Source organism: Elephas maximus, chromosome 25 (genome assembly GCF_024166365.1).
Source record: "Elephas maximus indicus isolate mEleMax1 chromosome 25, mEleMax1 primary haplotype, whole genome shotgun sequence".
NCBI classification, from domain to species: domain Eukaryota; kingdom Metazoa; phylum Chordata; class Mammalia; order Proboscidea; family Elephantidae; genus Elephas; species Elephas maximus.
The window spans coordinates 22,833,045-22,846,891 of record NC_064843.1 but is presented as its reverse complement, the minus strand read 5'-3'; the positions used below and the strand labels follow the sequence as shown (position 1 = coordinate 22,846,891).

General features: G+C 46.4%; 1 protein-coding gene across 2 annotated transcripts in view; it reads right to left on the bottom strand.

Moving 5' to 3' along the window:
- The window catches only part of ELMO2 (engulfment and cell motility 2), a 45,587-nt gene extending 34,256 nt beyond the window's left edge, over positions 1-11,331 (bottom strand). For both annotated transcript variants that reach the window (XM_049869105.1, XM_049869106.1), the window contains exon 1: positions 11,231-11,331. The gene's annotated coding sequence lies outside the window, so the exon portion shown is untranslated. The remainder of the gene's footprint in view (positions 1-11,230) is intronic.
- Between the last annotated feature and the right edge of the window lie 2,516 nt (positions 11,332-13,847).

Genomic DNA, 13,847 nt, shown 5'->3' with positions numbered 1-13,847 from the left:
AAAGAAAGTGGCCCCTTAAGGGTAACTTCTGGATGAAACGCTCTGGCCCAGTGACACAGCAAAGCAGGGAGTTCCCATTCCAGGCGGTACCATGAAATCTCTGGATGTTGTTGTTCTTGGGTGCCATCAAGTTGATTTCAACTCATCGTGACCCCATGTGACAGAGTAGAACTGCCCATAGGGTTTTCTGCGCTGTAATCTTTACTGTAGGAGCCCTGGTGACACAGTGGTTAAGCACTCAGCTACTAACTGAAAGGTCAGCAAACCCACTAGCTGCTCCGCAGGAGAAAGATGTGGCAGTCTGCTTCTATAAAGATTTACAGCCTTGGAAACCCTATGGAGCAGTTCTACTCTGTCTTTTAGGGTCACTATGAGTCAGAATCGGAATTGACTAGATAGCACCGGGTTCGGTTTTTGGTGATCTTTATGGGAGCAGATTGCCAGGTCTTTCTTTTATGAAGCCACTGGGCGGGTTGGAATCACAAACCTTTCAGTTAGTAGCCGAGCACTTAACCATTGTGCCACCTGGGCTCTTGAGTCTCTGGATGCCTAGGGCAAATCATTTACCCTCTTCCAGCATCCTTATTCTTCAGCGGTAAATCTGCAGTAATTAGGAGGTCTGACTATAACGCTGTGAGATCATTTTTGAAAATGAGATATAATTTACACACAATAAATGCACAGAGCTTAAGTGTTTGTATGATCATCACCCAAAATAAGACACTGAACATTTACATCCCCAGGAAATTCCCTCAAGTCTCTTCCCAGACAATCCCCCACCATCCGGCCTGCCAAGGAGCAACCATTTTCTGACTTTCATTACCACGGATTAGTTTCGCCTGTTTTTTGTACTTCATATAAATGAAATCAGTACACTATGGCTTTTTTTGCTCACCACAATGAGATTCATTTATTTTAGATCATTTGTTCTTTAGTTTGGTTTCTTCCCTTTAAAACAAGCAGGCAGTATAGATGAAATAGAAAGAGCACTGGGCTGGGATGGTTTATCTCCACTAGAATTAGAACCAAAATGGACTCAGAACCCAACCCCAGTTCTGTCACTAAGTATCTAGGTGATTGTGTACATGCCCTTCTTCTCAATTAACAGTTTTCTTCTACTGCAGGATGTGAGTGGTGAACTAAAATAAAGCAAGTCGAAGGTGCCTTCTAAGTCTGAAAGTTCATGACTCTAAAATGCAACTGAAAAACATCTACATGAGTCCTCATAATTTCAAATTTCTCACCAAAAGCTACAACCTTATTTTGATGGTGTGGCTGTGAAACAAACACCTTTCTGGGTATTCTCTGAGGATAAACTGAATGAACCAAATTAAAAAAACCCAAACCCACTGCCGTAGAGACAATCCGACTCACAGCGATCCTATAGGACAGAGTAGAACTGCCCCATAGGGTTTCCAAAGAGTACCTGGTGGATTTGAACTGCCAAACTTTTGGTTAGCAGTCGAACGCTTAACCACTGTGCCGCCAAGGCTCCCATTATGTTATAGTTACCCTTTATTTTGACCCCATGTGGCATTTCCTAGGTTGATTACCTCTTTATCAAATTTAGCCCTGAACGACTCTTGGCTGTTTCCCAAAATTCACAACAATTTTAAACCATGGGAATTTGCAACCACCAAGACTATTCAGCAGATCATCAGCCTCCACCTACGCACCCATTCTCAGTGACTGCTCTTCCCCAGAGTGCAGGCAGCCAGATTTTTACTGGATGAGCCCCTCCCCAACACTACCACAGCTGTAAGACCAGAGTGAACACCAATCTTAGCTTTACTAAAATTCTCTCTCTTGAACTAAAAGACTGAGACTAAGGAAGTTGGATGACCACAGGCCCCGAAGCAGTAAGGTCGTGGTCAGTGTCAGAGCAGGTACCATGGCAAATCACAGCCATTCATAAGACAAAGAGATTTAGAAACAAAAACCAAAAGCCTTGCAGAAAGCTATTCTGCAGAAAGAATCCAGAAATGGGTGGACAAGCAGAGACAGAAACCACAAAGTCCCAGAAAGAGCTAGAAACAGCCACCGCCTGGTGACTTTCCAGATTCCATGGCTATACTTCCTACACACGGGGTCTATGCAATTTATTCCCCTGTACCTTTTTGATAACACTCCTTTAAATTGAGCCAGCCTGTACTTCTGTTCCTTGCAACTAAATTAAGCCTATGACAACAAGTGACTCCAAGTTCTGAAAGAACTCTAAACTGCAGGTCTGAACAGATAGCAGCATCATTGGCATAAGACAATCGCACAGAGTAGGCCCTTAATTAACTCTGGCTGAATTAATGAAGAGCAAAGCCCATTTAGATAAGTCTGGTTTGTTCAAAACAGATCGGCTGCATGACTTTATAGTTGTTTGCTTACTTCTGTATGCATCATGATAGCTGATACTCATAATGGTCTCATTTTACAGGTGAAGCAACTAAGGCCTGGATGGGTTTAGAAACTTGTGTTCCCTCCCCCTTCCCTCTCTCCCCAAAAAGAACATAATCACATATCAGAACTGGGTCCCAAGTCTGAGTCTTCTGACTCCACAGTTAGTTCTTTTCCCTATTCATACTTCATTGTGGTTCATGACACTAACAGTTAACGATTACATACGTAAACGGTGCCAGGCACTATTCCAAGTGGTTTATATATATTAATTCATTTAATCCACATAGCAACCCCATGTGGTATGTTATTATCCCTTCTCCACAGATAAGAAAATGGAGGCACAGAAAAGTTAAGTAGCATGCTCCATGTCACACAGCTAGTAAGCGGCACAGCAAGAATTTGATCCCAGGCAGTGTGGCGTTCTCTGAATGCCACATGAAAGCGGGCAGCACTATACCTGGGCCATAGCAAGTGTTCTGCAGAGACTGAAGCTAAAGCACACTGCAGCTAGGAGATGTATAATAGCAAGAGCTCACTACTGTAACAGATGGTATACCACTGTCTAAAGAATGTGGTCCACGCTTCCTTGCATGGTATTCAGTTCTTCACAATCTGGCCCAGGCCTCCTTGGACAATCTCCTATTTCCATAGCTAGTTAGGCCATGCTCTTTCATTTCTTCGTATCCTTGCATATTCTCTTCTTCCTTTGACTGTCGGAAGAGCTCCTATTCAAACTTCAAAAAAGCTCAAATCAAATGTCACCTCCTCCCTGTACTGTATCTAGTTTCATCCACTTTTCCCAGCAAAATTAAATATCCCCATTATGTTCTCTCAGCATCTGTTCATACCCCTCTGAAGGCTCTGGTCATGACTCTAGTACAGTCACATATTTACACATCTCTATTTTCACTAGCTCCTCCTCCAGGGCAGGGCAACCCTGTAGTCTCAGAACCTAGCACAGGGCCTGGCATACAGTCAAGGTTGTCTGCTCAAATCCAAAGGCTCTGACTTCCTCAACTCCTATGAATCAAGGATGGCTCCAAGAGGAAAGGGACTGGCAAGGACTGTTCAGGTTGTCTGGTGTTCCCTCCATGTCTCACCACTTCCAACTGCCCAGCCACACAGTATCTCCATTATTTAAAATTTGTTCCCATATCCAACATCCAAAAGTATCTCACTGGAAAATCAGATTTAGTAGCTCTGACTCCAGTTAAAAGAAAAGGGGAAAATACTCCTCTGCTTTTCTCCCTACGACACCACCAGGAGAAAGGAGAACAGAAGTAGTAATGTTCTCCAGATAATAGTCCCAGGATCCTTTTTTTTTTTTTTTTATAAAGGATCTCTGCATAGGGAACCCTTCTAGCACATGCTTGCTTACTCTCCTCACTTTTATTTTAGAAAGGAAGTAGAAATTAGGTCGAAGCAATTCAATAACATTGCAAAATTCTCAGGGTTATAAATAGTCTCTTGTTCTGCCACTCAGTGGCACCGCAGAGTTCAACAGAAAACAGCCAGAGTGAGGGAACAGTGGTTCCCCATTCAGGCTCAGGGGCACAGGGGTCATTTGCTCTTTCCGGATTCAAGGACTCTCCAGCCCTCACCCTCCCTCGCCCTGTAGAGCATTACATACAGAAAGAGGACCTGGAAAACTCCGAGTGCCACAAAACAGGAGAGAGGCACACACTGATCCGAAGAAGGTAATTCTACTTGAAGGCATGGGAATGAAAGCCCAGGTTTTCAAAGGCAGAGTTGGGGAACGAGAAAAATAGCCACGTGGGTATCTCCAGTGGAGCACTCTCTAAGTGGCTTCTGGAAAGTGTGCTAATAAAATGGGCACCGTTACAGAGGGCCCCGTGGAGCTTTTTCAATCACTCCTGCAGTGACTGGCACAAGGAGATGGATTCTGAGGGCAGGGTTGGAGAGCCCGTCTTAAGAAAGGAAGTGAAAGATGATCCCTCCCCATTACTGAGGAATTCCGAAGGGAGATGGCCAGGCTTCCAGCTCCCTTCCAGCCCCCCTTCACCCAGGGTTAGGATTGATGCGTGCTTTCTGATCTGCTCTTTTGCTTTTGATTCAGCGGGGGAGGCATGGGTGAGTTTGGTTTATATATTTCCTGCAAGAGAATGAACTCCTCCAGGAAGGCAACGAGAGGTCACACCCACTTTCTAATCAAGAACACAATCTCAGTAGTTGAGGCTTCCCCCTCTGAAACCTCCTGAGTAGTGACTCAACTTCCCTTAGCACAGACCACAGATGAGGCTCTAAAAGTACTGAAGAGGGGGGTTGGTTGGCAGAGATTCGGGTTCTAACATCCATTGCCAGGAACCCTGGCCAGAACCATCATACCAACAGGAGCTGGTTTCTCCTTTGTTGAAATTTGTGGGACACAAGGACTCACTGGAACACGTGGTTAAGACACTAATCTAGATAGAGACAAAAGCGTGGTAAGGAGAGGTGTGGGGACAGGGTGACCGGACTTCTTCTCCTTAACACCTTAACACTTACCCCAAGAACTGCTAGGTCTCTTCCTACCCTGCTTAGAAACCTTCCATGTTGTTGTTGTGTGCTGTGGAGTCAATTCCGACTCTTAGCAACCCTAGACGACGAGGCAGAACTGCCCCCATAGGGTTTCCTAGGGTGTATATCTTTACGGGAACAGATAGCCAGATCTTTTTTCCCACAGAGCCACTGGTGGGTTTGAACCACTGATCTTTGGGTTAGCAGCCAAATGCTTAACCACTGCGCCATCAGGGTTCCTTTAGAAGCCGTCTATAGCTTTCCTGTTCTCACAGAGCAGGGCCTCTACTCTTTAGTAGAGCTATGAACTTATCCCAGCTCCACCCTGGCTTTCAGACCCACTCCTGCCATTCCTCTCCTTAGACCCTATGTATGTTACACCAGACCACCACGTTCCCTCAAACATCCTGGTTTTCTCAGTCTGTACGTTGGCTTGTGCTATTATTCCCTCCACACTGCCCAGCTGGCAAACTTCTACTTCCAGACCCAGCTGACACACTCTTCTCACCTCAGACAAAATTAACTACTCCGTCATCTGGGTTCCTGCAGTCTTTTATACATGTCTTCACAACCTCCACCCACTAAAACCCACTGCCATCAAGTCGATTCGACTCATAGCGACCCTACAGGACAGAGCAGAATTGCCACAGAGGGTTTCCAAGACTGTAATCTTTTTTTTTTTTAATCTTTATGGAGGCAGACTGCCACATCTTCCGTGGTTCACAGCCTCACTGATTCATAATTCTCTGTTTGCTGTCTCTTCCCTTGCTACTCTAAGTGCTATCTGTACCCCAGCAGCATCACCTGGGAGCTTGTTAGTAATGCAGAATCACGGGCTCCACCCAGGGGCAGATAACCCAATAAGCAAGGTAAACACGGGCTTACTTGTGCTTACTTACTAATCTGTAATGAACAATTCCATATGGGTTGTTCACTACAAATTAGTAAGTACATACAAGCAAACCTGTCCTTACCCTGCTTACTGAGTCATCTTCCCCTGTCAGGGGCTGTAAATTTGAAAAAAGGCTTTGATTCTGTAGGAAGGTGCTGTGGGGTTGGGAGAGAGGGAGATGCCAGCCATACCTAGAAGCAGAACCTTCGATGTGGTAAAAAAAAAATGTGAAATTTTCACTACAGATGATCTGGTAAGCAAGATAAGCACCATGCTTACTTTGCCTATTGGATAATCCACCCCTGGCGCCACCCCAAACTTACTGAATCAGAATCTGCTGCAAACAAGACCCCCCTACACAGGGGGTTCCCACACGTTAAGGTCTGGGAAGTGGGCTCTCAACCAGTGGTTCTCAGCTCTGGTTGTGCATCATCAATGCCCAACTGGAGCGCTAAAAACTCCCCCAGGTGATTCCAATCCACAGCCAGGGTTGGAACCACAGCTCCAGGACCACTAGCAACCTGAGGGCAGGGACTCAACAGGCCTGTATCCAGTCTGCAGCGCAGTGCCCAGCACACAGCTGTGTCTGTTGAATTCCACATCAAAAACATCCTCCAGCAGGCCCTGTCTTTGAAAGAGAATAAAAACACTACACCGACAGAGAATTACGCCTTGCCTAGAACTTTCCAAATCCCTCGCTTCAATAACCGAGATAGAATTAGAAGGGATCAGTGCTCACAGACCACTTGCCTCAGCTTTTTGAGAATGAGAGGAAATAGAAACTGAGACGGAAAATTCAGACGACCTCTAGGACACTGTTCCCTTCAACAGACATCCATGGTTGCAGGGGAGGCGGAGCTTGTGCAGGGAGGGAGTGTGGTCTGCTAAGAAGAGCCCTGGGTTAGGACTAAAATCCCAGGCTGCAGGCCTGACTCCTTCACCACCCACCGTGACAGTGCACTATTGTTCCCGTAAAATCAGTCCAAGCCCTCCCATTTTATAAATAAGGGAACTGAGATCCAGTGAAGCTGGTGAGGCCATGCCACCACTTAGAGACCAAGGCCTAGGCCCCTGACTCCTGGGTCAGCCCTCCCTGCTGCAGCACATGAGCCTGACTGTCTAGCTTTGCCACAAGCATGTGCACTGCAGCTAGTTATCCAAAAAGCCTCCTGATCTACACGAGGGGCTGGACTAGATGTTTTTGAGGTCTCTTCTAAACTTGACCGTCTAGTGAGGCAGTACAGCCTAACAGCTGGGAGCTTGTATTCTAGAGAGGGACAGACCCTGAATTTGGATTCCAGCTCTATTTCCTTATCTGTAGCAATTTCTTTATCTGTAAAATGGGGATTAGACTCAATCCTATCCTATAAAGTTGACAAGAAGGCTGTTGTTGTTAGATGCCCTCGAGTTGATTTTTGAGTCATAGTAACCCCATGTGATAGAATACGATTGCCCCATAGGGTTTTCTAGGCTGTAATCTTCATAGGAGCAAATCACTAGGTCTTTCTCCTGTGAAGAACCAACCTTTGGGTTCACAGTTGAGCACTTAACCACTGCACCACCAGGGCTCCTTATGAAAATTAAATATGTACGGCGCATAAGCATAATACCTGAGAGAATTCAAACTTGGGGAGTTGCAAAAACACTATAACCACATTTCCTCAGTGTAAAAAAAAGCCCTACCTGCCAGGCTGAGGTGTGATGACAAAATAAGAGAACATACGTGAAGGCGACTGGGGAGGAAAATCAATATAAAAGGCACGGCACTGCTACGGACGGTGTCCTATTATCATTATTTCCTTGGAAAGCTTTATAGTCAGTTCCAGTGCACGTAATAGGTGCTCAACAAATCTCTTCTAGTGACTCAAATAAGACCAGCATACCTAATGGAGTTTGAAATTCAAATGCCTTCAGCAGCCAGGCAGGAAAGTAAATAAGCCAAGCAACCTCCATGTAGGATCTGTGGCAAACTACAAACCCTGTCTAAAGGAGTTCAAATTCAACACTCTAAAACCAGTCATGTAGCTTGGCCAAGCCAGCCACTTTGCAATCTCTGGCATGCCACCGATTCCGGTTCTCATCACACCATTCAGTATCTTGTACATCGAGATCCAGTCTTGTCTTTCCAAATACACCATAAACATCCTGAAGATGAAGGCTGTGAATTTTACTTCCAAACCAGCTCAAATGGCCTACGTTATACTCAGTAGTGAACAACTGAACAACCAGGCTGTAAACTTAAGCCAAGTGTTCTCAGCGCCTTTGAGATACTCCAGGGTGTATGAGTTTTTCTACCTAGATCCTGGGATGATCTCAGGCAGACTCCAGGCTGAGTTAGTACAGGCTGGACTCAGGGATAATGACTGGGTCAAAGGAGGGCCTGCCTTGCAGGTTTCTCTTCAACTATGTCAAATTCTTTTGTTTCTAAGTCAACTGGGCAGGTGGTGCTGATGCATCCAGACATATCACCTCTGCGGGGAATATGCCCTATACTGATGCCAATGCTTTTCAAGAAGTTTGGTCCCCACTTCCTGTACCCCCAAACCTTCTTGGAACCCCCAGTTGTAGCATGGGGTATAGAAAGATCAGACTGTGAAGATTAACAGATGGGGTCCTAATCCTGCCTCCTTCACTCACAAACTCTAGGATGATTCCTGGCAGGTAATGGAACTTTTGGAGCTTCATTATTTCTATAAGTAAGATGCAGATAGCAATAGTTACCTCAAAAAAACTCTGTTGTTGTTGTTGTGTGTGTTTGAGTTGATTCCAACCCACAGCAACCCTATAGGACAGAGTATAACTGTCCCATAGGGTTTCCTAAGCTGTGATCTTCACGTGAGCCGTCTCCCTCAAAAGACTCAGTCCAATATGGTAACCCCTAGCCACACATGAAGGAGCCTTGGTGGCACAGTGGTTAAGCACTCACATGCTAACCAAAAGTCGGCAGCTCGAACCCACCAGCCGCTCCATGGGAGAAAAGACCTGGCATCTGCTCCTGTAAAGACCTGTTGTCGTTTTTAGGTACCACTGAGCTGGTTATGACTCACAGCAACACTATGTAAAACGGAGCGAAACATTGCCTGGTCCTGTACCGGCCTCACAATCGTTGTTATGCTTGAGCCCATTGTTGCAGCCACTGTGTCAATCCAGCTCATTGAGGATCTTCCTCTTTTTCCCTGACCCTCTACTTTACTAAGCATGATGTCCTTCTCAGGGACTGGTCCCTCCTAATAACATGTCCAAAGTATGTGAGATGAAGTCTTGCCATTTTTGTTTCTAAGAAGCATTCTGGCTGTACTTCTTCCAAGACAGATTTGTTTATTCTTCTGGCAGTCCCTGGTATACTCAGTATTCTTCGCCCAACACCATAATTCAAAGGCATCAATTCTTCTTCAGTCCTCTTTATTCATTGTCCAGCTTTCGCATGCATATCAGGTGATAGAAAATACCATGGCTTGGGTCTGGTGCACCTCAGTCTTCAAGGTGACTTCTTTGCTTTTTAACACCTTAAAGAGGTCTTTCGCAGCATATTTAATCAGTGCAATGCGTCATTTGATTTTTTTGACTGCTGCTTCCATTGGCGTTGAGATTATAGCCCAGGAAGCCCTGTGGGACAGTTCTACTCTGTCACATAGGGCCGCTGAGTCGGAATCAACTTGATGACACACAATAACAACAGACACCTGTGGCTATTCAGTGCCTGAACTGTGGCTACTGCAAACTGAGATGGGCTGTAAACGTAAAATGTACATAAGATTTCAAAGATTAAGAAAAGAAAAAACAAAAAGAATGTAAAATATTCCACTAATAACGTTTTTATGCTGATTACATGTTAAAATGATAACAATTTGGAACATAATTGGTTAAATAAAATATATTATTAAAATTAACTTCACCTGCTTCTTTAACTTTTTAAATGCAGCTTGCATTATATTCCCATTGGACAGCATCGCTCTAGCATAAAACCTGGCACATAAAATGCATCCCAAATATTGGTTCCCTTTCCCCACAGGTAGGACATTGGGGACCACGATTCACACCCCCTTTCTCCTGCTAAGGAGCCCTGATGGCACAGTGGCTAATGGGGACCACGATTCACACCCCCTTTCTCCTGCTAAGGAGCCCTGATGGCACAGTGGCTAATAGCTTCGCTGCTAATCAAAAGGTTGACGGTTTGATTCCAGCAGCCAGTCCTTGGAAACCCTATGGGGCAGTTCTGCTCTGTCCTACAGGGTTGTTATGAGTCAGAATTGACTTGAAGGCAACCAGTTTGGTTTTTGCTTTTTTTTTCTCTTGCTAAATCCAAGTCCTACATTCACCTATTTAGTAAATATTTACAGTGCCCAGCCCTGTATACGATGATAGAGCTATAACAAGGAGCAGAACCAGGCATCATCTTCTTCCTGTGGGCCTCATTCTCTGTGGGATAGGCAGACATTAACACTTCCATAAATAAATGTAGAACTGCAGCTGTGCAAGTGGTGTGAAGGAGAAGTACTGGGTGATGAAAGCAGGGAAACAGAGTGGGGACCACGGAGGGCTCCCCTGAGGAAGTGACGCTTGAGCAGAGATTTCAAGGATGAAGAGGAGTTTACTAGGCTCAGCTGGGCAGGAAGAGCAGCCCAGAGAGAAGGATGTGTACAGACTCTGAGAAGGGCAAGATCGTAGTATGTTGAAGGAACCGAAAAAAGGCCAGTGCAGGGAGATGACTGAGCAAGAGGGACTAGTGGGCCTGGGAGAGTTAGGCGGGGAGCAGATCCCCGGGCCTGCTGAGGGTCTGGAGCTGAGCCTGCAAGGCTTGGGACCTTTGAAGCCAGCTTTAAGCACTGGAGAGTCCGATCTGATTTTCATTTTGAAAATGGCCCTCTGGCCACGGTGCGGGGACAGAGGACAGCGGCGTATGGCAGACCGGTTAGGACGCTGTAACTGTCCAGCAAGAGGCGAGAGGCTGGCACTGAGGGGGAAGCGGTGCAGATGGAAAATGGATGGACTGGGGACTACAGAGCAGGAGGGATGGACGGGGCGGGCGATGGACTGCAGCGAGGGAGGCGAACTCAAGGATGACTCCGGGTTTCAGACTTGTGCCCACCGGCCCCAAACAACCCCCCGGGCTCCTCTCAGACCCTCTCCCAACCCCTCCCTCCTCTCTCCGGCCCCTGCCCGGCCCAGCCCCCGCTCCTCACGGCCAGGCCTCTTGCCCACACGACGCCCCTTCCCAGTCCCGGGCTCGGTCTCCACTCCGGCCTCTGCTCGGGCCGCGCGACCCCGAGGGGGCCTGTCCAACCGGCGCGGTCCAGCCCAGGCCCGCCCTCTCCAGCCCTCAGCCTCGGGGCAGAAGCAGGCCTTGGCCCAGCGCCTCCTCCCTCCGCCGCCGGACCCGGACCCTCTTCGCGTCCCGGGACGCCCGAGCTCCGGGCGCGCCCCACTTACCAGGGCGCCGACCTAGGCCCAGCTTTGGTGCCCGGGTCTTGCCGCCGCGGCTCCTTCAGCCTCCGCCCGCCCCGCCTCCCCGGGACCCCGCCCCAGGCAGGCCGTCCCGGGCTCCTATTGCTCCGTTTCTCCGTTACGCGGAAATCTCTTTCTTCAATTGGGTTCTTGTCTGTCACTCAAGAAGGGCGGGCCCAGCTGCCGAGGAACTCGCAGGCGGTCTCCGCCCCTCCAGTGGAGGCCTCTTAAAGAAACAGACCGCCTTTTCCCTGCTCAGGCTAGCGGATCTGCAGAAACGTGATTTCTCAGCAAACTGCAAGAGGCAGCATTTTTTTTTTTCCCTCTTAACTTTTTTTGGTATAGCCCGGGAGGGAAGGAGGAGACATTGGTTCCTCGTGATAATCAAAGGTTATGAGGACTGAGCTGTCCTCAAGTCCCCAGCGGTGTGTAACCCACACTCAACAGGGGGGATAACTGTGGTTTGGGGAACTGAGTAGGCGGTGACAGTCGTGTCAGAGGCTGTGAGCAAGGCTGCTCACCACCAAGATGGAGCTAATTATACCAGTACCCAGGGCTGACCGTGGGCGCTGAGCAGAGGCAGAGGGGTACAGCTCAGCTGCACTATTGGTGGAGATCCGTGGGTGTTGGCATTCGTCACTGCACCTGCGAATCGGAACAAGGCCAGGCATCGAGCCAAGGACTTACTCGTGCTATCTCCCTTAATATTCACAGCGACCCTATGAGTTAGGTCCTTCGCTGATTCCCACGTTACAGATGAAGAAACTGAGGCTCGGAAAGGCGTCAACATCATACAGTTAGAGATGGGCAAAGCCCAGGCGCCAGCCTTTGCCTGTTTGATGTCAAAGTTTATACTTAAATCGTTTTGTCTCACAGATCCTTACAACAATCCCAGGAGGTTAGGTATTTTGTTGTCCTCATGTTACAGGTAAAGAAACTGATGCTTTGCGGAGAGACTAAATAATGATTAAAGGAGCCCTGGTGGCGAAAATGGTTAAGCGGTGGGCTACTAACCAAAAGGTTAGTGGTTCAAATCCACCCAGTGGCTCCATGGGAGAAAGACCTGGCAATCTGCTCCCATAAAGATTACAGGAAAGAAAACCCTATAGGGCAGTTCCACTCTGTCACATGATACGGTCGCTATAGGTCAGAATCCACTCATCCGGCACCCAACAACAACCAACACCATTTATAAGGTGCTTCACAGTCTGCAAGGTCCCTGGGTGATCCAAATGGTTTGGTGTCTTCCTGAGTCAGAATCAGCTTGATAGCAGAGGGTTTAGATTTGGTTTTCACAATCTGCAAAGCAGTTTTACTTGTGTTGTTTTAATTTGATTCTCAGAACATCGGAATTGGAGAGGATCTTATTATTAGTCCAATATTACTGGTGAATACATTGAGGCTCAGAGAGATAGAGGCTTAGTAATAGCTACCATCTCTCCAGCCCTTGCAGGAGCCAGCAAACTTTCCGTAAAAGGCCAGATGTACATACTGTTGGCTTTGCAAGCCACACAGTCTCTGCCACAGCTACTCAACTCTGCTGTTCTGGTGTGAAAGCCATAAACCAAAATAAACCAAACCCGTTGCAGTCCAGTCAGTTCCAAATCCGCTGGGTGGATTCTGACTGCCATCCTTTCGGCTAGCAGCCAAGTACAAACCATTTGCACCACCCAGGGACCTGTTCTGGTGTGAAAACAGCCAAAGATAATTTAAACAAATGAGCGTGGTTGTGTTCCAATAAAGCTTTATTTACAAAAACAGGTGGTGGTCTTTAGCTGTAGTTTGCCAACCCCTGGTCTACAGCACTTTGCTGGATACAAACACCTTCTGAATATCATTGCTTTGTGAGATCTTCAAAACAACCTGATTATTATTAATACTATTATTGCTTGTTATTATATATACATATACATATACATATACATATACATATACATATACATATACATATACATATACATATACATATACATATACATATACATATACATATACATATACATATACATATACATATACATATACATATACATATACATATACATATACATATACATATACATATACATATACATATACATATACATATACATATACATATACATATACATATACATATACATATACATATACATATACATATACATATACATATACATATACATATACCCAAACCCACTGCCATTGAGTCGATTCCGACTCATAGCGACCCTATAAGACAGAGCAGACCTGCCCCACAGATATTCCAAGGAGTGCCTGGTGGATTTGAACTGCATTTTTTTTTTTTTTTGGTGTTATTATCATCCCCACCACTTTACAAAGGCGGAATCTAAGGCTTGGCAAAATTAAGGATTTACCTGAGGTCGACGCAGGAACTGGCACACAAATCCAGCTTTCCTCACTCCAGATTTCATTCTCCAGCCACTACACTTTATTATCTCCAAAGGGTTCTGTGAGATTCCATGAGAATTCCACCTTCGTCTAGAAGATCTCCTTCCTGTCCATCTCAAGATGAATGTCAGGCCACGTTCATTTTCCCTTTCCCCTGTCCCCAGGGGTTGCTCCCGTAGTTCCTCTCCTCAAAAACCTTCTCCCACTCCTC